Raw genomic sequence first — 25983 nt, forward strand, 5'->3', positions numbered from 1 at the left:
GTGAAAGGAAATATGAAAGGATCTTGGGGCAGGAGTTAGCTGGGCTCATAGACAGAGCTTTAAACTAGATTTGAAGGGGGAAGGGGACAAAACATCAGGCCATCTGAAGTGCATGTATACCAATGCACACAGCATGGGTAACAAACAGGAGGAGCTTGAAGCCATGATGAAACAGGAAAATTATGATGTCATGGCTATTACAGAAACATGGTGGGATGTCTCCCATGACTGGAGTGCGCCAATCGATGGCTACAAGCTCTTTAGGAGAGATAGACAGGGAAGGAGAGGTGGTGGGGTGACGCTGTATGTTAGGGACTGTTATGATTGCTTTGAGTACAAGTGTAGTGAAGACAAGGTAGAGTGTCTTTGCGTTAGAATCAGGGGGAAGTCCAACAGGGCAGATGTTGTAGTAGGAGTCTACTATAGACCACCCACCCAGGACAGAGATGTGGATCAAATATTCTATAGGCATTTAGGAGAAATCTCACGATCGCTTGCCCTTGTTCTTGTGGGAGACTTTAACTTCCCAGACATCTGCTGGAAATACAACACAGCAGAGCGGGACCAGTCCCGGAGATTCCTGGAATGTGTGGGAGACAACTTCCTGACGCAGCTGGTGAGTGAACGGACCAGAGAAGGTGCCCTGCTGGATCTCCTCTTTGTGAACAGAGAAGGACTGGTGGATGATGTGGCAGTTGGAGGACAACTAGGGCACAGTGATCACGAAATAATAGTGTTCTCTATTCTTAGAGAGGCCAGGAGAGGGCTAAGCAGAACTGACATCTTGGACTTCAAAAGGGATGACTTTGTCTTGTTTAGGCACCTGCTTGACAGGATCCCTTGGGAGACGATCCTGAAGGGTATAGGGGTCCAGGAAGGCTGGGCACTCTTTAAGAAGGAAGTCTTAATGGCTCAGGAGCAGGCGGTCCCCAGGTGCTGTAGGAGAAGCCAGCGACAGAGAAGACCACCCTGGCTGAACAGGGAGCTTTGGCTGAAACTCAGGGAGAAAAGGAGAGTTTACGGCCTTTGGAAGAAGGGGCTAGCCACTCACAGTGATTACAAAGATGCTATGAGGCTATGCAGGGCAGAAATCAGGAGGTTTAAAGCCCAGCTGGAAATTAATCTGGCTTCAGCAATCAAGGACAACAAGAAATGTTTCTATAAGTATGTCAACAGCAAAAGAAAGACCAGGGAGAGCCTCCATCCCCTGCTAGACACAGGAGGAAACATGGTAACAAGTGATGAGGAGAAGGCTGAGGTACTTAATGCCTTCTTTGCCTCAGTCTTTAATAACAAGACTAGCTGTATTGAGGGAATCCAGCCTCCTTAGCCAGAGGACAGAGACTGGGAGAACGACCCCCCCACATTCCAGGAGGAGATAGTCAGTGACCTACTGCATCACATAGACACACACAAGTCTATGGGACCAGACGGGATACACCTGAGGGTGCTGAAGGAGCTGGCTGGGGTGCTCGCCAAGCCGCTTTCCATCATTTACCAGCAGTTCTGGCTGACCGGGGAGGTCCCGACAGATTGGAAATTGGCCAATGTGACGCCCATCTATAAGAAGGGTCGGAAGGATGATCCAGGAAATTACAGGCCTGTCAGCTTGACTTCGGTACCCGGGAAGCTGATGGAGCAGCTCATCCTGAGTACCATCATACAACACATGCGGGACAACCAGATGATCAGGCCCAGTCAGCATGGGTTTATGAAAGGCAAGTCCTGCTTGACAAACCTGATCTCCTTCTACGACAGGACGATCTGCTTATTGGATGAGGGAAAGACTGTGGATGTTGTCTACCTTGACTTCAGTAAGGCCTTTGACACCATTTCCCACAGCATTCTCCTGGCAAAACTGGCTGCTCAAGGCTTGGATGACCGCTTTGCTGGGTAAAAAACTGGCTGAATGGCTGGGCCCAAAGAGTTGCGGTGAACGGATTTAATCCAGTTGGCGGCCGGTCACGAGTGGTGTCCCCCAGGGCTCAGTTTTGGGGCCACTCCTGTTTAACATCTTTATTGATGATCTAGACGAGGGGATCGAGTGCACCCTCAGTAAGTTTGCAGACGACACCAAGTTGGGTGGGAGTGTTGATCTGCTCGAGGGTAGGGAGGCTCTGCAGAGAGACCTGGACAGGCTGGAGCAATGGGCTAAGGCCAACTGTAGGAGTTTCAATAAGGCCAAATGCCGGGTGCTGCACTTCGGCCACAACAACCCCCAGCAGCGCTACAGGCTTGGGGAGGAATGGCTGGAGAGCTGCCAGTCAGAGAGGGACCTGGGGGTGTTCATTGACAGCCGGCTGAACATGAGCCAACAGTGTGCCCAGGTGGCCAAGAAGGCCAATGGCATCCTGGCCTGTATCAGAAATAGTGTGGCCAGCCGGGACAGGGAAGTGATCTTACCCCTGTACTCGGCACTGGTGAGGCTGCACCTCGATTCCTGTGTTCAGTTTTGGGCCCCTCACTACAAAAAGGACATTGAATTACTCGAGCGTGTCCAAAGAAGGGCAACGAAGCTGGAGCAGGGTCTGGAGCACATGTCGTATGAGGAGCGGCTGAGGGAACTGGGGTTGTTTAGTGTGGAGAAGAGGAGGCTGAGGGGAGACCTCAATGCCCTCTACAACTACCTGAAAGGAGGTTGCAGAGAGCTGGGGATGAGTCTCTTTAACCAAGTAACAAGCGATAGGACAAGAGGGAATGGCCTCAAGATGCACCAGGGAAGGTTTAGACTAGATATTAGGAAGTATTTCTTTACAGAACGGGTTGTTAGGCATTGGAATGTGTTGCCCAGAGAGGTGGTGGAGTCCCCATCCCTGGAGGTGCTTAAGAGTAGGGTCGACATAGCGCTGAGGGATATGGTGTAGTTGGAAACTGTCAGTGCTAGGTTAACGGTTGGACTAGATGATCTTCAAGGTCCTTTCCAACCTAGATGATGCTGTAATTCTGTGAAAGGATCACATGGCGATCTGATTGGGAAGCATAGGAATAATAACACACTTGCAAGAGTATCGGAACCACTTCTGTCGGTTTTTATCTCAGAAATTACTTACCCAATATCTCCTACATTCCCAGGAAAAAAATTCTGTCTGTAGAGAGTTCATCCTAAAATTGGATCACAATAGCAGGCTTAGAATTGAGGCCTGTTAAATGTTTGTCCAGTGCTTTACACATAAGGCAATAACATAATAGTTTTTCAGAGAAGAAAACTGAGGCAGAGACAAGACAGTAAATGCACAAACTCACACTGCATCATTTTATTCTTAGAGGAAAAAGGTGAATATATTTTAATATGTTTCATTGGAAATGTCCCAAAAATATTGAGAGGAATCCATGAGGAAAAAGAAGGATCTTTATTATCTGAAGAGTATGTGACATGTATGTAACACTGACAATATTGACAAGAACTCTTGAGAAAATATACATCTGTATGAGTAGTATGAGGTAAGAAGGAAGGGCGAAAAATCACAGCAGAGGAAGATACTCTGAAAATAGAGAATAATTTTGCAAATCAATCAGTTCTATACTTTGAATGGTGTGGTTAGGATAGTAAGACTTACCATGTTTTTTAAAGATCCTTTAAAGAGGGGTCATTGTATAAGTATTGTTCAAGTATTTTTGTCAGGTAATTTCTGCACTACCTACTACAGGCAGAGGGTATAGCAGAGAATCTGTAATGAAAAGACCTTCAGGATAAAAAAGATTCTCTCTTAAAATAACACAGAGAAGGCAGAGTGCTGCTGGCATTCCTTGCTGGAGTTAAATTGTTAAAGGACCAGGTGCTGTAAAGCTTGTACATATCCTCAAAAGTAACAGTAACTTCAGGATCCAGAATCTGAGAATTAGATATGTTTTTTAAGAAAAAGAACATGTTTTTTTTTCTGTTGCTGTTTAAGAAAAATTTGAGCATGTGGAGTTTTTCCTAAGGGCTTTTCTGAGAGTGAAGAACACCAAGGCAATGCTGGGATACTCCAGCCTGAAAAGAAGAGGTACTTGATCTTTGAAAAGAGCATTCTCCTATATCAAGGAGAATGAAGATATTCCCCTTCACTCTACCAAGACAAAAAAAAAAAAAAAAAAAAAAAAAAAAAGAGAGAGAGAAAAAAAGTACAGATCCTCAGAACAGTTAGTGTCTATAAGAAAGAATGTATAAACATGTTTTGATTTTGATGTTATACACTCATTCTGTACTTGTAATGATTTTGGACTAAATGCAACTTCTCCCTCAGGAACATACAAAGAAGCAATAGTTGTAGCTGTCTAAAAAATGTGAGGCACATAGGTTCAGAATGCTAAGTCAGCTAATAGAATGTTTTTTTAAATTTATCTTTTCTGGACTATTATACCTTCATTCCCTTTACTGTCACATCTTCATTAAAGTGACGTTTCCTTGTCCAACTTTTCTTGGCCATCAGATTAAATATTAACCTTCAGAAACAGCACAGTTACACTTCCATGTCCCACCTCCTAGGCATCCTCTTTCTCTGATACATAGGACCTCTTCAGGTCACTGAATTGTGGAAATCATGGACTCCACAATTTCATCAGTCATTACTTCAAGGTAAACAAGAACACAATGATCTTGACAAAGCACACACACTACTATACACACAAGTATAGTAGCTTTCTCCATTCTGAGAGTGATTTTGGTTAAATCTGCTGACATTTGTCTGTCTACAGCCATATTTTTTTTCCTTCACTGTTGACTCCACATATAGGGGAAAAATAATAATAATAAAAAAAGGACTAGTACCACAGAGTGTCATTTTCTTTTCCTTTCTCCTGGTAAAGACTTCATTATCATTGTGATTCTCTCTGGTGAATATTTAAGGATTTGTACTTTGCTGATATGAGCTTCTGAACTTCTTAATTTGCTCCTGGTTCTTTAACATATAGCCATCAGTAAAGGAATTGGGGAAGCCTGTCTTCGGAAGAGAAATCCATCTTATTCCTTTGTTATTACCAGGTAAAATATGTGTTCATAATGTTTTATGCTTGATATATTTAAGGGTGGAAGTACTGTTTTCACTCTCAGTAATCCCAACTCAGGAATGCAATGAAAAATATAGGAAAAAACAGTCTTAGATATATACAAATAGAAACAGACCATAAGACCAAACAGGAATTTGAGAGTAACACACAGATACACTTGCCCACTTGCCATATAATGAACATCTCATTTGATACTGTTCATGTACTTTTCAGTAAGCAAAAAATACCTCAGCTATAGAAATGGGTTTGGTACAGAACATGCAGCAAAACACATTCAATAAAAGTCTGACTTACGTATTTGATTAAGAGTGCAAAACATTCTGGGAATAATATTAAATGTAGACTTGTGTGAACTGTTCAGAATAAGTTTCTTTAATGTGTCAGTGAAACTTATCCTCTCTCTCTGAACTGAAGTAAAGGTTGAACATTTTTACTTTTGAATTAATTTTTTGTGACTGTGCACACAGGAAACATCCTTCACTTAATACTCTCCCATAGAACTTGCTACTTACTTCAAGAGCTTAGCAAAGTAGAGGAATGTCCAGAGCCAACTATAAGCAGTTGGGTTCTTATTCTTTGAAAACATGCTTTTAGTCATGCATATGTATGCCTCATTTTCAGTAAAATAAAGGGATTTTTGAAGTCTTTGGAATTTATTACTTAGTTTCTAAATATAGTGTATCCTTATCTTGGTTCACTTAACTTGGATCAGACTTCTCACAGTATGTGTGTTCTTTGGTTGGACAGTACTGAAACCAGAATTGATTCATAAATATGTTGACTGATAGAACGGTAGAGCTGAAGAGAGAAACAGTAACCTATTTTCCCAAACAGATGCTGAAACAGTTTCTCACATTCTTCGCTCAAGTGTTGCAGAAAAGGAGTATGAATTAGAAACTGGAGGCAAGACAAGTTTTAAGCATTGATAATACATTTGTCCTCAGAAAGGAGGCAGGCAGAGGTTCAGCCATACAAAGCTGGCTGAAGGTACAGCCACTGCACTGCAGACACATAGAGGCATGGAGTGCAACAGTAGCAGATATTGAAAAAATAAATACATGAAGAGCCTAAACTGCTTAGTGCTCCAGAGATGACAGCAAGTTTGATGTGTCAGTTATAGCCTTTGCCTTGGAGCTGTTCAAGAGAGGAATGTCTAGCAGCATCATATGCCTTTGCAAGCTGTTTGGAAGACAGGAGTTCGAAGTACAAGTAGCTATTTAGCTAAATTCTCACCTAACTCCAATAGATGGTCATAAAATGCATAATTAATACATCTTAGACAAAGTGTGATCAGAAGCCATTCAGAAGGCTAAAACCTCTATTTCCTCAAACTAAAAACATTGACTTTGATTGGAAGTGTTATTTTCATATCTGTGTAATAAGACAATAACATTATTTAATATTTTTCCTATTTGCTTTTGTCTGGACACCCAAACACTGGAATGAAAGAATGGTTATGGAATGTCTGTGTCCTGACAAAACCATTGAGTGACTGTGTGTACCCTCCTGATCTGTTGAATGATACAAATTTCTGATAGAACAGGGAAGAGACATATGCTTTCAAGAAGATGTAATTTTAAAAAGTCACATTTTTAAAATTTTTGTCTCAAATCATTATTCATTCCTTTCTTTTATGTTACCCTGTGGTACTCATGCAGATTTAGCTTGTTACTTATCAGGCTGTTCTAGAAGATCAGAATATGAAAGTAGAGAATTAAAATTTGTATGTATCAGTAGTACTTCACTATTATTTTTTTTACTGAAGTTGTATCAATCTAATTTAGAAAGTTGATCAGTACTTAGCTTTCTAGCTGTTTGGATTTCAAAATTATGCACCACACAAATCAGACCAATGTATTAAATATAGGAAGAATTAAAACCACAGCAGTATATATTTTAAATCAAAGGTCTTCAAGCCAGCAGTCAATTTGTACATCAGTATGCATTCTAAAAAGACTAATTTACACATACTAATATATTTTAAAGTGTTTTTTTTTATTATAAAACATTTTAAAAATTAAGCATAATTCTTCATTTAAATCAGAAAAAGTTGGAGGCATTTGGCATCTGTATAACCTGAGTATAATCTTTCAGATCATTAATCATTAAAGTTTTTCAGGAATAAGAACAAAGACATTTAGTTGCTGTAGCAGGTGCACCCACCCTGATGAAGATGAGATTTCCAGGCTGTTGAGACATAGTACTGCTGATTCATTTTTCATGCCCTTGTTCTCAGATCTTTATGGTATTTGGGGCCCTCGGTCAATGGCTGCTGATACTGACCACAGATCAGATTTGGCTGGATATAAATGGAGTCCCCTGGGGGAGTCATTTTGAGCTAGTCTTCCTTGAAGCAGCATGTTGCGGTCAAGGACTCTCCCCTTGGGTTGGGATGCTGCCCAGGGAAACTCTTTGAGGTTGAGAGACTTCACTTTTTAAGTGAGTGAGTGAGTGTTCAGGATTATCGTTAAATCCTTTTGGGTGAGTGAGCGTTCTGGATTGTCATTAAATCTGGGGAATTTATCTAATTGATGGTGTTGTAATAGGGTTTTTTTCATCTCATGGACATTTGGATCTGCTCTTTTATGAATAATTGCTGGAGTTCAAATCAATTGTATATAAAATAAATTTTATTTTAATTATTGCTTGTTTATTATGAGAGCCTTTGCAACAGTTCTATGGGTAGAAATCCTGAATATTCTTTTCATCATCTTGAACAGAGCTCAAGTATTTCTGACTATCTACTCATCAAATATGGTAAGACTGCAGAAGAAATGGCTTTTATAGGAAAAAAGGGGAGAAAAAACCCTAGTCATTTATGTTTATTGTGAAGAACTGATGAGGGGTTTCTCAACAAATATAGATCAAAACAAGAGGATGTCAAATTTTAATAATTCTTTTAGTGTATGATGGAAAAAAATAAAACGTGATGCTGCACAGTCTGTTTAAATGTGGGAGTAGGCCAAACCTATCAAGGATCTATCTTTGGGCTCAATATTGAATCAGAATGACTTTCTTGAAAAATCTGAATTTTAAGTTTTCTTTAGTGATGCCAATCTAAGCAGGTTACTTACCTTTATTAGACTTCCAGATAAGAGTAGTCTTAAGATTGTTCTTAACATGGATTTTTTCAGCTCAACATTGAGCATGTGTTTGAATGACAACTTAAATTTAATCTGAATTTCTATCTCCATTTCTGATAATTGATTTGACATTTTGTGAATTTTAATGAACAATATCAATGCAATAGTCAGGCTGATTAATAAAAAAAATTAAGAATGTTTTAAAGAAATCACTGAGCTTAAGAGTACCTTTAAAATTATGACTATAATATATGGGGGCTTCTATCTGGAAAAAAATACTAAAAGGCATAATACATTTTTACTTGCTCTTTATCAAACAAGATTAGCATCGTAAGATTGGAAATTAGTCATTCTTTCATTCCTTGAGAGAAAAAAATACAACTCATCATCAATTTTCCAGTAACAGCCTGATATTCCATATTAATTTTGTAGATGAAGGAAGACAACATAAGAAGAAGTTAAAAATATGCTTTCAGGTTTCAGGAATATATTTTGAAATTGTGGGCAGTGTGTATTATGTCAATAGACATTTCTAGGAAAATTACAATTATTATGATAGATTATTTTTAAATCAGTGGCAGAATATCTTGTGGTTTCAGGATGAAATTACTTTTTAAATTTAAGATCAGAGAGAGATGTCGGGAAGACTAACATTTGTGCACAATGTTTCTAAGACATCAATTTCATCAAGAATGGATTAAAATTCTGGCCATCTAGTATCCATGCTTTGGGTCCAAACTCATGGAATTATGTCACTGTAGATTAATTAGAATTTCCTTTTATAAAAATTGTTTATTATCATTCATCATTGTGAGGAAAAATCTTGAAAACATGAACATGATAAAACTCAGGCTCTGAGCTTGCAGATAAATCTTTGTCCTCATGGCAAATGTAGCAGCAGCATCCTGGGCTGCATTTAGAAGAGTGTTGCCAGCAGGTTGAGGGAAGTGACCTTCCCCTGTACTCAGAACTTGTGAGACACATCTGGAGTACTGGGTCCAGTTCTGGTCTCCCCAGCACAAGAAAGATTTGGACATATTGAAGCAAGTCCAGAAAAGGGCCATAAAAATGATTAAGGGACAGATCTGTCAAACTAAGAGAGGCTGAAACAGCAGGGACTCTTCAGCCTGGAGAAAAGGAGGCTCTGGAAGGAGTGGGATATCAGTATGTGTAAACACCTGAAGTGAGGAAGTAAGGAAAGGGGAGCTGGACTCTTCTCAGTGGTGTCCCGTGATAGGGCAAGACACAATGGGCACAAATTAAAATGCAATCAATTCCACTTAAATATGACAAAAATATTTTTTACTGTAAGGATGATCCAGCAGTAGATTAGGTTGCCCAGAGGTTGTGGAATTCTTGGAGATACTCAAAACCCAAATGGACATGGCCCTGAGCAACTTATTGTGGTTGGCCCTGCTTTGATCCAGAAGCTGGACTAGGAGATTTCCAGAGGTCTCTTTTGACCTTAGTGGCTGTGATTCAGGGCTATGAACAAATTAAGCTTTAGTTTGAAGACCTGAATAGGCTGATAGTAGGAAGTTATCTCTCCAAACTGTCCAGTTTTGTGATGTGACTGCTGACACAATTATCTGCTTCAGTTTCCCTGCCATATTTTACTTCTCCCATGAAAGACAATTTGCTTCCATGCCTGAACAGAACAAGGCTCCTTGGTGCTGTCAAGGTGTGGGGCTACTTTAAGCTGTCCTTTGATTCCTTTTCATTAGTGTTCAAAAATATTTTTTTCTGCTTAGATTAATCAATTCTTTGTTGTTAAAATATTTCTTAAGTACTTTTCTTGTTGTTTTCTTTTTGTTTAGTTAACAGGATGATCATCTTGTCCAGATTTTTGGTAGCATCTGGAAATGGGCTGTATGTCCTCAATTACTTCCTTTTTTTTTTTCATATAGTGATCTGTTAACACATCTGTCCAATCTAATCTTCACTTAGTTCATTATGGGCTATGGCTATGGACTACTAAGGGTTTGTTTGTGGCAATACCTAAAGGTTTTACTCCTCTCCTTGGCCTTCCACATTTAACAGTTACACTCAAAAGTGAGTCATACTTCCATTCATAAGTCAGACTTTTATTTATAATTTATTTGCACTTTGTGTTTAACCATCCAAGTTACTTTCTTTATAATTAAACTCCAAAGCCTTAAAGTTTCAAACCAGAGTACACTTCTTGTAATATGAATGCTGCTTTTCTTTGTTAGTTTCTGTACCTCTTGCACTGCAGTAAGTCTCCTCTTAACATAGCAGGGTAGTGAATAACTCATACTTACGAGTTCCATGAAATGATGATCATACTTTCTCACAGCTTCTTTCAGAGCATAAGTATGTCCAAGTGTCCTTTTTTTCAGCTCCTTTATGCTTTTCTTTTTATGCTTGCTATTTTGGAAGGCATGTTTCTGTTCATGACCTACAATACCATCTCTTTAGTTGCACACCTCATTAAATTTATTTCCTTCTCTCCACAGATCTCTTTCTGTCTATCTACTACTCAGTTCCTCATGGGTGAAAGCCAATTATGTTACATTAAATATTGGCAAGATAAAACCTGTTTTCCTACCCTCTGATTCTTTGTCTTTTCTACTGATTTTTGAGCTCAAAAACTCTCAGTCTTTTTTTCATGTTTTAAGAGTAACAACTGAAATCCCAACTCCATTAAAATCTATGGCAAATATCTCTACAACTTGAAATGTGACAATATTTCACTGATATGCTGTAGAAGTATATGCCTTCTGAAATGCCACTGCATTATCTTTCACTAATGTCCTGAGCATTACTCATGGCTGCATCTGTTCCCAAAGAGTACTGCACTATCTTAAATTCTATTCCCAAGTAGGATTCCTTCAATAACAAATGAAGTGTGATATTTGATTTTTAATACATAATTATGATATTTAATAACCTTATTTCCACTGAAAATAAAGCGTTGAAGACAATCATGGTTTACACAGTACCTCAGACATCTTCATGGTTTTATTGAACCTGATCAGATTACTTATATCTTCAAATACTAAGCTGGTATCAGTTTTTCCAGCAGCAGGAAAGTTGACTGTGCTTGTATAGGGAAAAAATTTCCAATTATGTCACTCATTATTGAGGTAAGGAGATATGAGGGAACCTATGGTTTTGCAATCCTACGAAGTAATGGCTCTACAGTTGTCCTTGGGTCACTAAAGGGAGGGGGAGATGGTCTCAGAACTGTGCAAAAGTTTCAATATCTTCCTTTACAAGGAAGCATTATGTTTATACAGAAAAATTTTTAGAAGTTAAATAATCAAAATAAATGGCTTATGTGATTACTCCTGGGTACTCACAGATGACTGCAGCCTGATAAAGCACATGTTAAATGTCAACTATTAAAATCAAAGCCTGTGTGGTTTTTGTTCGGTACAGTGCCTAAATAAATAAATAAAAGCATTAAATTCAGCTGTGCATTCTAGGACAACTATTTTACATTTTCTCACATGTATGTACAGCACAAATTGGGATTGGTCCTCCGTTCTTATTTCACTTGCACTCCCAGTGGTGTCAAGAGCAAAGGACACAAAGGGTACTGAAAGCAGTTGACATCAGTTTCCTGCTCTGTGCCTTTTGACATTTAAGAAGCTTCATATTTTTACTCACTTTCTTCCCTTGCTGCAAATCTATATTTTCTGCTAGAACTAAGGAAAGATACACATATGCGTCAAAGAGAGAGTATGTCTCACTTTCTTCCCTTGCTGCAAATATATATTTTCTGTTAGAACTAAGGAAAGATACACATGCACATCAAAGAGAGAATATGTCTCAAGCCTAATTTGAAAAAGGCTATCTGGGAGACATGTTTGTTAGATCTAGCTCCTCTCATGCATTATTCTTGCAGGTGACACTATAACTACTGATTTTCTACCAGATAGGAAATCATTAATGGCTCATTTTCTAATTCATTTCCTGATTTGGATAATTTCTTTCATTTTCATCCACCTCCTGCTTATCTCCTTTGTACTCAGAATGCTAATTTCCCTTTCAAATCAAGTTCTGTTGAAGTCAGCACTGATCTAAACAACTGGAATTCTTTTAAAATATGTATTCCTTGTGGAATCAAATCTGATTTTCCTGAAATGTCAAGGCAGTTAATTTCTTTATCTATGTATTTTCTAATGCATTTTCAATCTAAGACTTTTGCTTCAATATATTGTCAGTATGCTAAGGTCATTACTAGCCACAAAAAAGAGTAATTTTTTTATCTGTAACTACTGACATATATTTCCCCTTTTAGATTTTCAAAGTTGTTCAAGAGAATCTAAACTAGTATGATTTTTTTCAGTTTGGATTTCTTTTGTTTGTAAGAAGCTTGCAAATGTAACATGTTTCTTTCTACTAAACCAAAAGTCATCATTCAAACTCACTTTGCAGTGAAGAAAGGAAACGTGTCTACATGCATTTTTTTATTGATTTAGCAGAAGTATTTTTCATTAAATTCCTAAATTATATTCTTAGTCTGATGTAAAAAACCCCAATGTCTGTAAACACATCTTTCTTAAAGGTACCTATCAGCAAAGACGGTGTTTATGACAATCCTAGATTGTGATAAACTTAAATTACATTGAGTGGATGGTTCAGATTCCAGGCTTGATTCTTATTCCCTGCCCCTCCGCCCCCATTAATAATGAAATCTAAAACTCTATTCATCCAAGGTTTTATTTCAGTGTATCTGGATGCTTTTCTCTGTTTGCTCTTTGGTGTTTATTTAAAATGCCTAACACATTGTAGATGAGCTGCAAAGGAAAATGTCTGTTCCTCAAAGCTTTATGTTTTACTATAAAGAAAAATTAATCTGCAGGGTTTTCCAGTATTCTCTTAATAGCTTTATTGAAGCAAATCTGTGCAAAAAGATTGTTTAAGATTGAAATTCTTAAAGATCCACAGTGTTGGAATACCATATCGTGTAGTCTTGCTCTCTGAAATTAGATGGTCTGCTCTTGGAAAATTTAGGACTGCGTTTTGTCATTTTTGGCATACTGATGTCTAACATGACCTTACAAAATAAGGTTTGCATGTACATAAATCTTGTTTGTATTTGTCTTCAGCTGTCAATAGCTATAGCTCCTTAAATTTACTCTCTCATCATTTTTGGCATACTGTTCATTTTGTAGTCTTTAGGATGCTTGTTCTATTATGTGACTTTAAGAAATAATTTCAATGCCTGTAACTGTGCATGCCTCAAGTTGGTTTTCATTTGTCATGTGTTTCAGTTTCTGTTAATGATATATGAACACTCAGATATTCTGTTCTAATTTGGATAAACAGCTGCCATTTTCAAAACCTCTTAATGCTACTTTTCTCACAGGTTTTGTTTCTTAGTTTTCACATTGGGGCTTTTGACTGGAGTGTCTTGCAACATTTCACAAGGCAAATATATGCTTACTGGCATTGTTGAAAACTATATGAATTTGTTGATTTTACTAGATTTTCATGATAAAAATGTAGTTCATGTTCTTATAAATTAGATATTATTTGTTTCCTTTGTTTCTCTGTAGTAAGGCAATATATACCTGACTCCTTGTGGTCCTCGTGTCTTCCCCCTCAGTCTCCTTATGATAAAAGTAAAGCGGTCATAATATTTTTAAAGATATTAATACATTTATATTTAGAATGGATCTAGCATGTTTTAAATTAATGCAAAGATATTTCAAGTACTTATATATATATTATTCCTTTTTCACATTTCCATATTTCAACTTTAGCATGAGAGCTTTTATATGCCTTGAAGCCATCCCCATAAGTTTTCTTGACCCAATCAGACTTCTTCTTTTTTTTTTTTTTTTCCAGCATGATTATATAATAAATCCAGATTGAACTGCATTCTTGAGAAAGGGTTGCAACAAGAGCTATGAGTGAATAACAATATTGGGTTTTTGTTCATGTTCAAAGAAAAAAGGAAAGCAAAACCAAATAGACACAGCTACAAAACTGCTAGAAAGGATATACACAGAAGATTGCTCTTTATATTTAAAATTAGGTATAGGCCTGAACTACACTGGTCAGACTGGAATTTCATCAAACTTCAAGGTTACACCTATGGCTCATTGCAGGTACAAGGAATAGTGTTGAAGGTCATCTCTGCACTAGTACATAAACTTGGTTTTGTCTTGGATTTTGCTTAGAGACATTAACTTGTTTTTTTAGCATTCAAATTATTTGAACAGCAACAAAAAAATGTTGGTACCCCCCTTCTACAGGGATTTCTCTTTAAGGCCTACTTCTAATTTCAAGTAAATCAGTGTGTTTTCTCTAGCTTCATAAAGAAAATTTTTTAAAGGCACCTGCTTACCAGATACCTAAATCCACTTCCTCTGCTTGAATTTTTTAGAGAAAAAATAGCATGACACATAATTCACCTTTGCTCACTCACTGCATATAGTGCCTAATGTCAAAGACATTTAACAGAGGAAGACAGTTTCAGGCTTTTCTCCTGAACCCACAGAACTGTCAAAAACAATCATGTACATAATAGGATTGTCCTGCAGTATTTCAAGACACTACTAGTTTTTCCGTGTAACCTGGCATTGATTTTTAAGACATACACTATTGTTTTAGTACTTAAAGCAGTGACAATAATGGTCTGACAACAAAGGCATCACCAGTTGAAGTACAGAAGTTACTTCACCATGATCCATTAATGACATTGTACCAGTCTCTAATCCTTTTAGGTATTTATACTGCTCCAATTTTATTCTACTCCAGTATGTTTGTAGTATTCACGAAATAATCCTCACAATATCCACAACGTCAGGAAATAGTTACAGTGCTATGTAGCAAAAAAGGACCTGAGATGCAAGAAAATTAAGGTTTCCAAAAGTTTTTCAGGTCTAAAACAACAGCTGAATCTTTATTGTTCTGGTTTGGTTTTTTTTTTCCCAAAGCATCCAAGCTGGCTAGGGACCTAAATATCCTTTAGATCTGATTAGCACCTTAATCTCTTCCATAACCACATGACAGCTAACACCACTGACCTGAATGCTCACTGCAAGCTAACAGTGCATATTCGCTTTGTATTCATCAGCCTGGCGGTGGAGTCTTTAAAAATGAAGAGTAATCCCTCCCAGAGAGCTCCAGAGGGGTGGCTGATAAGGAGAGGAGTGTTTTTTCCTAACCTGGCTGAGAAATAAATGAAAAGAGACCAGCGGATAGGCCTTAAACATGTTCAACTTGCACTGACCATTTGTATTTATGTATCACAAATTTCTATTTAAAAAGTAGGTCTGCTGTAAATTACAGGAAAATACTTAGCTGAGACAGTATGTAGAAGTCTGGGAAAACAACTATGCCTAAGCACACCTGAGGTGAAAGGCACTGAAATCTGAGCCATCAGTATAAAAGAGGAGGCAAGAATCATAGATTGTGAGAGCAGAACAGGCTAGTCTTTTGGGATTTTTTGTTTGTTTGTTGTTTTTTTAAAAAAGCAAGCATGGCAGGGAACTATGTTTTTCTATGCTGCTTACTGATGCTAAAAAGCAAAAATCACCAACATGAGCAGCTAGTGATTAGTGGTGATTAGGAAGAGCAGCTAATGGAGCAGGAGTAACGGTTTTTGCTGCAGCATAGCAAGGTCTTGCTACTGGGCAGAATCCAGGAGAAAGCACAGCAGCTATCACAGATTGAGATGTCACTACAGGAGCTGAAATACAGCAAGCTGCTGTGACAGGTATCTCAAAGAGTATTTAAATATTTTTACGAAGCTTTAAATAAATTTTGCTGTTGTACATTGAGGAATAAGCAATCATATATTGGTCTGCTTATCTCCCTTGTTATCTTTTTCTTTTCTTTACAAAGTTCTGTTTTATTCAATTGTTTGATTTCTTATATATGAGATAGGAGTTACAGAGATATTGCTTTGTTAAATTTTCCAGGTTTGTGGATGAGGGCTTTGGCTAGTAATTTTTACTAACCAGTAACACCTGAAGATGGTCACTGCTGTTGCTAATTTAGTCTTGACAAAAGGGTTACAAACTTATATATTTTTCATGTAGCCACTTTGTGAAGATTCTTTTTTTAAAATTATTGCATAGTTGAACTTGTCATGCCTTAGCTTCCTAAAATGATCACCTAATAGCAGCATCCACTGCAGCATCACAGAAGCATGTGGAACATCTTTCCTTACAGTGCAAAGACCCAGTAAATGATTTTTCCCCATGTTTTGTTCAGAAGCTAGGTGTACCAGATCTGCCCTCTGTGATAAAGACTGTGAGCATCACCATCATTTGGTAATCCAGTGCCAAAATGAAAACAATTTTTTCTGCTTCTGCTGCAAACATTTCATGCCTGCAAAGACCAGGCAACTGATTTTGTGATTTATAAGCTGAATTAGTAGTGTGTTAAGTAGTGTTACTATATGCAACCATGTATTGTGTAGTTTCTGCAACAAGTATTCTACACCTCATTTGTCAGAGAGCCACGGACAACCCCTGCTCAGCACTGCTTCCTAGAACATAAAGCCTACGCACAGCGCAAACATGCGAAGGTTGATATGGCACCTCTCTAAAATTTACATGCAATCATTGACTTTTTACAGCAAGTGACCAACATTTAATATTTCTCTGCAACTTTTGATTTGGCCTAGGCATGGAGAAAGAATGAATCTGCAGCAATTTTAAGTGTTTTTGTAACCAGATTTTCTGCCCTAGATAGTATCTCTTTTCTGCTTGTAACCCATGGAGAAGTAAGTTCTTTCAAATAACCATTTTGACTGTCAGCAGCTAGAAAGGGAGAAAGCTGCCACACATGTACAACAAATCATTACAGTTTCAATTAGCTTTGATCAAAAACTCTGAGATATACTTTTTTGAGATTGCAAGTATAAAGTTTCCATCTGCTTAATAACAATTTGGTGTAAATGGCAGGCACGGAAGGAGAAGCTACTATCTAAGTGTGTCATCATCATCCAGTTATTCAACGTACAATAGATTCCTTTTTGACTCTACCAAAGTTGCAATCAGCATTTATTTGTATTCAGTGTTAGAGAAATCTGTGCCTGAATGCAGACAGTTGTAAGTTAAAGAAGGGTTTTCAAGAGAATAATTCTTTGGCTTCATCAAGTTTTCCTTAACAGTCTGCCAAGAAATATTAAATCAGATTTGTTATTTTCTTATGGCCAAGTCCAATCTAAGTTGACATCTGAAGTGTTTTTTTTGTTTTGGTTTGTTAGATTTTTTTTTATTTCCCATCACCTTTAATTCCATTGAATGGAATTTCAGCAGATTTATGGTATGTATAATGGTTGAAACTCAAACTGAGGCAGAAGTGGCATTGTTAGAGAAGTACAATACATTCCGTAATCCTCTCCAAAGACTATTTAAAACAACATTGTTTATTATATTGCATATTCACTGGTATTTTCATAGGTATTTCTTCTCCTGAGAAGGTTTTTAAATTTGTAAAAAGAGAAGGGACATAGAAATTCAGAATATACACATTTCTCCAATATTAACAAGTTTTTCCCTCTGTATTTTCTATATCTGATTAGTTAATTAAACAGCTCATGCTTCTAAGATGAACAAAACTGATACCTTACCTGGAATAGTATGGCAGATTGATGAAGAATAACTAAAACATTGAATCATGTAATTTGGAATACAGTTTAGTCAGAATGTCATCTCTTTGCTTGGAATATGGCTGCCAACATATTATTATTTTCTTGAATTTGCTTTTCAAAAACACTTCCCAGATGTTTTGTATGAATAATTACTTGACAGAAGCTTGTTAATGAGCAGTTTGTTTTGACTACTTAATAATCAGAAATTCACTCTGTTGTGACTGAACACTGGAAACCTGAATTAGAAAGATACTAATTTTTAAAAAGGGTGCTTAATCTTAGTCATGTCCTTAAACTCTAGTTAAGAAATATGGGAGATATGTATGCATGATTAACAGAGTGGTGGTTTTTCACTGGACAGCTAGGAATACATCTATGCAATTTCTTCTTTTAAAAAAATACTTGAACTGGTAAAATTTCTCATAAAGCACTTCCTGGAGACTTTACCATGTGTAAGAAAAGTCAGTCTCCATAGATTTGCTGAACTATGGGGACAAAGAGTACCAGAATAGCCACTAACTTTCAAAACAGGGACCGTTACAGGCAATGAGTTATCAGAGGCAACGTAGCATATCTCGGCACAAGCCAACAACATGAAAACAAATTATTGCATAATCTTCCCAATAAATTAAAAAAGAAAATATAGATTTCCAATGACCTGACAAATAGCTGCACAGGCATCCTTTGTATTTTTGCTTTAGGTTGTTAGATATTCGGTTATGTTTGAGGATGATTGACATAACAACTAATGCACAATGAGGTATATATAATCTTTTACTTGACAGCTATTCCACATGTCAGCTCTAAGGTGTACAGTTATCAGCACTTGCAGTCCAAACACCACACTTACCTGTTTTTCTTCATGGATTTTTATGTCACAGGTCTCCAAAAAACAAAATCTCTTATTTAAAAAGAGAAATAGGAACAGACTGATACAGTTAATAATTTAAATGGCTTAAACTAATGTATTACTATTAACTGTAGTGGAGTTTTATCAGCATATACCATTTGAAAAGCTGGCTTATACAACTATGAATAGTATATGTTGGTGGACTTTTTTTTATTATTTTGAACCGGGTGGGAAATAGAAGAAAATGCATAGGAAAAAAACACACCACACACATAGGTGGAGGAAAAGAGGTGGCAAAAAAATAGCTATCAGGAACAAGCACTGTATCAACATTTATCAGTAAAATCTAAGCTGGAGGCTTATTTCTTGCACTTGTTATACAATGAATCACTTCCTTGAAAATGGTTACTTACATGGCCTCAAATCTTATTACAATACCATGCCACATCTTGTCAGTAGTGTAACAGCTGTAGCCACAGAATCATAAACACCTCAATTCACAACGTTCTGCTGTGCAATGAAGCTAAAATATCACAGGTGAAAGGTATGAGGGGAATGGTTTATGCAGCTGGCAAGCACATTCCCCAGCCAAAAAAAGGGTTCAAGTATTAGCCTTTCAGAATCTTTCCAAGGGCCTCATCTGCACTACTCACAAAATAAATCCACCAAAACCAAAAAATCTCTGTAGACTACTCTGATTTTAGTCATAAATAAGACAAAGCAGATTTCCTCCTAGATTCCCTTTACTATGCTGCAGCTAATCGTGTCACTGGTTTGTATTAATTGCTTAGGGACTGTGCCACACTCTCCTCTGTCTTGCTCCAAGACCCTCTTTCATGATTAGATTAGAACACTTTGACAGCAAATATTTTTAAACTGTTAAATATACTATTACTTTTTCCTACTTATTTCTAATTTTTAAACAAGAAAAAAGACATAATTTTCAAAAATCTGTTGTCCAGTGTTCCGAAAGCATTGCTGGTGACAAAGAATGTAATTATTACAAGAAAGTTAAAACATCAAGGAGTATTGACAGATTGCATATGTGATTGGAAAGTGTTTCCTGAATAATCATCTTGTCTAATAGCTTTAAGCAATCAATCAAACATTTAAGTCTGCTTTGGGTAATCCATAATCATGACGCAGTCAGACTAGTCTTTACATGTGGCAATCTGCATCTAAGAACTAGCTAGGAAGTACCATACAGGTACGGCATGCACAGGCAAATTCTTCACTGACTTCAAAATGTTAATTGGGGATATCAGATATAGGGGTTAGAAATAGCCTCACAAAAACCATCACTGAGAGGTTGGCTGTATCTTTGGATTGCCACAACATTATGTGTTAAAAGAGCATTCATTTTTCATCTAATGAAGAAAGTTCTTAAAGAATGGATTTTCAAGGCAGCATGTAGCTTTGCAGTCTTTTGGGCTTTCATTAACTTTAGTAACAGACACACTGATAAAACTATGTTTGCCTATGACTAGTGTGTTTAAAGTGTCCTTAAAGAGTATAACAGATCTCTGTGCATTTAAGTTTCAACATGGAAATGTTATAACAAAAGGATGCATCATGTGGCAGATAAGTACTGCAAAACTGCTTTGTCACAACTTTTATATATAAAATAATTTTTATATGGTTAATATTACTGAATAACAGTAATTCATTTGGAGAAATCACAATTTAAAAAATCTGAGTACCCTGGATAAAGATGATTTAATGAAGAAATTACTGAATTCAGAGATAGGATTCAATATTCTATTCCAAGTTTTACTGCAGACATGATTTTAGGGGATTTGGTTTTTATTTGGAATTTTTATAAATTTGAAATATCCTGTTTTAGGGAGAATTTAACTGTTCTTAGAAATGTACCTTGGGAGTGTAAGTCAATTGTGAGGCAAAAAGAAATAGAAAATCTTATTCCATGATGTACATGTACAAAATAATGAAAGGGGAAGATGAAAAATAACTGGTTTATGTCCTAATTTTGATATGAAGGTGAGTATTCATCTATGGCTAAAGACGCTATGTTTTACTTAAACTCTAAAAACACTCATCCCAGTGAAGACAGCAGGAAGTTATCAAGATTACTTCTGTAACAGAAATTATTAAAGATTAAATCAGGTTGAAAATGTTGACGTAAAATATAGGTCATTATTTAACTTAGGGCATTATTTAACTATTTCATAATGCCATATATTCTACTCTTCGAATTATGTCCAGGTCATATGTATGCAAGAAAATCTGTTTGTTCATCTTGATGTCAGAAGAAAAATCTAACTTTTGCTAGTTGTGCACTGGTCTCTGATAAAGCAGTATTTGAAATTATGTCATGGTACTTGTGGTACCGTCTTGGCTTCTGGTGTTCTGCACAAACACATCAAGAAACATGAGTTGTCTTGTGAACTTTATTTTTTTTCTTAAAACTAAGCAACATCTTACCACCCTCACTGCCATAAATAAGAGACCAACATGAACCCTAATTGCTTTTATTTTCAGCCTGCAGTGTGTGGAATTCCTTCTTGTAGTGTACTGAGACACGGCATACCACTTGAGCAGTTGCAGGAAAATCTTTTGTTCTCAGAGCAGTGTGACACAATTGAAGTGATTTTAGAGCAGGGGCAGAAGAATAATAGGCTTTCGGACTTTAAAATGCATGCAGACACTGTGGGTGTAAATTTAAAGAAAAACAATTCTGATTTTCACTAAATAAAAAGTTTTCTGGAAACATTCTTACACAGCTGATCTTTTAAAGTGCTTGAGCCAAAATGCCAGTGATATTCAGAGGCATTATAATGAGGTAAGTTCTTCACTATGCTACTCAGCTTCATTGAGCTGTGGGGCTGAAAGAATCCAAAAGAACTAAATAATCAACTGTAGAAGTATGAGTGGAAAGATTCTGCCCAGATAGTGTATAAAAGTCGATTTTTAGATATCATAAGGGTTAGATGAAGCCTCTAAAAGGGAGAATACGTAGGTCAAACTCTCTAGGCTATAGGCTGTACATAGTAGGTCTACACAGTATTCTTCAGACAGATAAGCTCATGAGAATGCTGTGGACACAGCACCACATGATACAGAAGTGTGAGGTAGAAAATATAGGTAGCAAAACTGTCACACTATAAGTACATCTTCAGTGTGGCATGGAGATGGACTAAAGGCATCCTTAAGGATTAGTCTGATGTCTACATTGTTACATACTTCAAACTTAATTTTCAAACTGTGTATTCAGGTGCATGTGGAAGGGAAGGCATGATTAGTGATGTTTTCTCTTCTGTTTTGTTGATAGTCTTCTGACGTTCCTAAATTTCCTATCCAGAGACGAAGAAGCAGTCTTGAAGAGAGGATTTTAGCAAGGATCCTAGTCAGTGAATCAAAAGTTCAGGTGCCACTAGTCACTGGAATTATTCAGAGCTTAACTGAAGCATCTCTTACACTTACTTCTTTCAGATCCTTTAAGGTATTCTCAAAATGGTTAAAGCTAGATGGCTATATTAGATTTTTTTTTCTTGTTATTAAGCAAAACATGAGAACAGTGACTATTTGGAGCAGATGTTTCTTGAGATCTAATGCCATTTTTTTCCTCTAAACCATTCTTTTCAAATACCATATTAATGTCATCTGTATTCTCACACTGTCACAAAACTATATTCCAAGTGCCAGTATTTTCTTCTTGTCCTTCTTGCTAAGAGAAGGTTTCTTCTGTTTAGTTTTTCTTTCTCTTTAAGAGGATATTATGCTATAAGAATATGTACAGTAGTAAAGTTATAGATAACTTGGAAATTAATATATTTAAGTAATATGTAATACTATCTGTATATTCAAAACATTGACAATGTTAACAGATTTTGATAAGGATGTCACAATTCTAGTGTAGCAAAGCAAGAAAGTTAGTTTAAGGTCATGTGTCTTCTCATTTTATTAGCAAGCCTATAAAAACTTATTAAAAACCACCATTTTGTCAATGTGTACTGTTCTTGATGATTTGAAAAAAAAATCAATGCAGGAAATAATTTAGTTTACTCATAATAGTGATTTACTAAACTATTATGTAATAAACTCCAAACTTCTACAAAATTTTCAGTCTGCACACTTGGCCAGAAATATTTGTACATGCATTGCTGTCACATTTCTCTACTTCTCTGGGTTTTAGATAGATAGGCGGCACCTTGTTCCACAAAGATGAATACATTTGAAATTAATCTGAGTACATACTTGTAGCCATGATTTTATTTGCAAACCTAGTTTAATAAATACTTTATTTTATGACCCTGGTACTGCAAAGCGCCTGTGGTTTCTGAACCAATGCAATCTCAGTGGAAGAGTAGTACTCCTGTTAGAGGTGTGGTGTGTGTTGTGCAGGCTGTAAGTAGAGCAACACCTTATGAGTATTGTCGTGTGAGCATTAATGTAGGGAAGAAAAGTGTCATGACTGACAGGAGAAGTAGCTTAACATTATACTATAGAAATACAGAGCTAAGCCATTGCTTTTCTTCAACACAGAGATTCAGGACTTCCCTTGCATTATCATCAGAATAATGTTCAAAAAGACCTTTCTTGAGCAAATATGCTAGAACATACATTTTCTTCCTTGTGAATGGCCCGGATCTCTTCATCTGGGCCATTCTCATAATCCTCATCATTCAAATGAATGATCTCATCATTCATTTACTGTTTTCAGGAATAGTAAAACACTTGCCAGTCCACTTTCTTTGTTACAGTTCAGACTTTTCATATCTTGTTTCAGCAACAAACTTCAAGGTAAAAAAAAACCAACAAAAAACCAAACCAAAACAACAAAAAAAAAAGCAAAAACCAAAAAACAACAAAACAACAACAACAAGAAAAACCCCAACAAAAACCCACCAAGATTAAAGGAAAAAGAATTCTGATATATTATGCTGGTACCTGAGGTAGACTTCAGGGTAAATATCTGGTTGCTTATGGCATAATCCATTGTCAAAATTGTCAAATCTGCCAAATATGAAATTCCAGCACTGTTTCTTCTTTACTTGTTTTCTCCATTTCAATGTGGTTCTGTTTTGAGACTATAGTGATTAAAAACCCTGTTTCCAAACCAAAAACTAAAAAGAGTGATGATGAAGAGATGAGGAAAGTCAAGTGCACAAGTCAAGCATGATTTCCATGTGATTCTTTTCAAGGATCTGTAGGTTTGTAACTCAGTCATCAGACTAGGCTGAGATTCAATTTTCACATGTGTCAAAAGATTTTTTTTTTTTTTTTTTTTTTTTTTCCCCAACCCTGAGCCTCTTAATTTCTCCCTGTTGTCTTTTCCTGTATGCTACCATGGGCACACTAATACAGGTTTTCTGTGCAACAATTGCCATGTGTATTTCCACAGTTACTCCTTAACACCTAATCTTTAGCAGCTGATTAATATGTTCATATGGGGATATGCATTTCTTATATATTTATGTTGTATATTTGCTTATTCAAATAATTTCCTTTGATACAGAAATTTTAAACACGTAAGTAACCTTGTAAAACTTCTGGTTGAGGTAATTAAAAGTGCTGATGAGATCCAAATTTAATTACTAGTTATTTAATTTAATTTAACTACTTCCTTATGTCAGTTTTACTTGGGTTAGCTGTGTCGGATATAATTTGCTTTACTACTGTTTTATCTGTCTCAGTCATGCTCCTTGTTACTTTACAGTTTATTTAGCCACACAATCTTAATATTTTTCCAACTCTGATCATGGTAATGTTCTTCTGACTTCCAATGGACTATTTTATTCTTTATTTTTCTGCCCTAGTTCTTAAAAGCTTTAGAGGTGCAATGTTCATATCAGGACATAAGATGGGACCTGCAAAACATTCTTTTTTGTTTTCCACTACTTTTATAACTTCTGTTGTTACAGATGTCTTCTTTGATCTAGTTCACATTTAAATGGATATTTTTGAGCTGTACATGCTGACATTATTTTCCTATTGCATTAGAAGAAACAGACTGACAGAAGTGTAAGCCTTTCTGATGTATGAGTGGTTGACATCATTTATTCTACTGTACTTTATAATTCAATATTAAAAAACAAGAATTAGGTATCTGTATTGATCCATGACTAGTATTTAGAAATTGCCCTAGGTTTCATTTTGTTCTTCATCTTGAGTACTTTTTTTCTCATTTTCACAACTTGCTACTGTTTCACTTCTCCTGTTTCTTAACAAAACATTACATTAATCTCTTCTGACATATTCTTTTAGTATATTCCTAAAGCATGTAGATCCAATGATACCATCCTGAATCCCTGAAACACTGTTCTGCTCAATTCTTATAAGCCAGCTGAGCATGGTTTTATATGACTACCCCAGCACATGTATAATGATGGGCATCTTTCTTGTTTATTCTGCAGTTTTGTTCTGGTTCCTTCACACCACTCTCCTGCCTCTTTTAGATCCTTCATCCTTACCTTGCAAATTTTAGTCTGCACTGTTTCCTGTCTCCCGTTTGGGCAACTATGCCTTAAATCTCAGTTTGCTTCATCACGATTACCTGTTATATTTAGCAGTGTTACAGAGTGCTTCTTGCTGGTTATGCTGTTAGCAGCGTTACAGTGTTACAACACTGGGAATTATGCTGGTTTATGTCTGAGTCTAAGGCAAGCTAATATAAATTACAATATGCTTATTCAGTTTCTACTTTATGGGTGCAACAGATCAATGCTTGTCTACAATTTACATAAATTATCTATCTCCTCTGTTCCCAATACACTATCCTTTTTCTTAAAATTCTGATAAGTACCCATTTCTCTGGAATGCTTCTCTTAAATTACTTTTCCAAAGCTTCTAGTAGACCAGAAAAGTGTGATTTTTTTTTTTTTTTTCCCCCCTCTGCAAAATCCAGTTTATTTGTATGTGTTGTATGATTTTTGTGTTGTAACTTCAGTTACTCTTAAAAGTATCAGTGACTCCAGTACTCAGTATTTCAGTCTTATGATTTTACTAAGGCTCTGAGGGCTAATTACAAATTATTGAAATATTTTAAACAATTAACATGTAATCTTCATAATTATTCTGTGAACTTCAACAGACAGTTAATTGAAGTGTCATGATTTTTTCTGTGATAACTCAAGACCTCATCTTACATTCTCAGAATCCAAAGATTTAGAGCAACCGCCAGCTCACTTACAGTAAGTTAGATCACAGTTTTCTACACAGAACTTGATTTCCCAAGGTAACCAAACCTGACAGACTCTCAGACCTGGAAGTCATAGTGCTCCAGTTCCGTGGTGGTTTCTGTAGCATTTTTCCAAACCTGCTTGTTAATACATAGTTTTTAAACCAGTGATAATGCTAGTTACAGTTTGATGGATTAGGCTTTGAGGCCACATTCATCAAATGACTGCTAAGTGCTAATTAAAGTCTAACTAAGTAAGTTTCTTTTCCACAGCACTAGGGATTAGGTGATGTTTTTCCACCTCTCTCTCATATATGAATAATTTTTAGAGCAAATACGT

The sequence above is a fragment of the Strix aluco genome, chromosome 1, assembly GCF_031877795.1.
Source record: "Strix aluco isolate bStrAlu1 chromosome 1, bStrAlu1.hap1, whole genome shotgun sequence".
Taxonomy (NCBI): domain Eukaryota; kingdom Metazoa; phylum Chordata; class Aves; order Strigiformes; family Strigidae; genus Strix; species Strix aluco.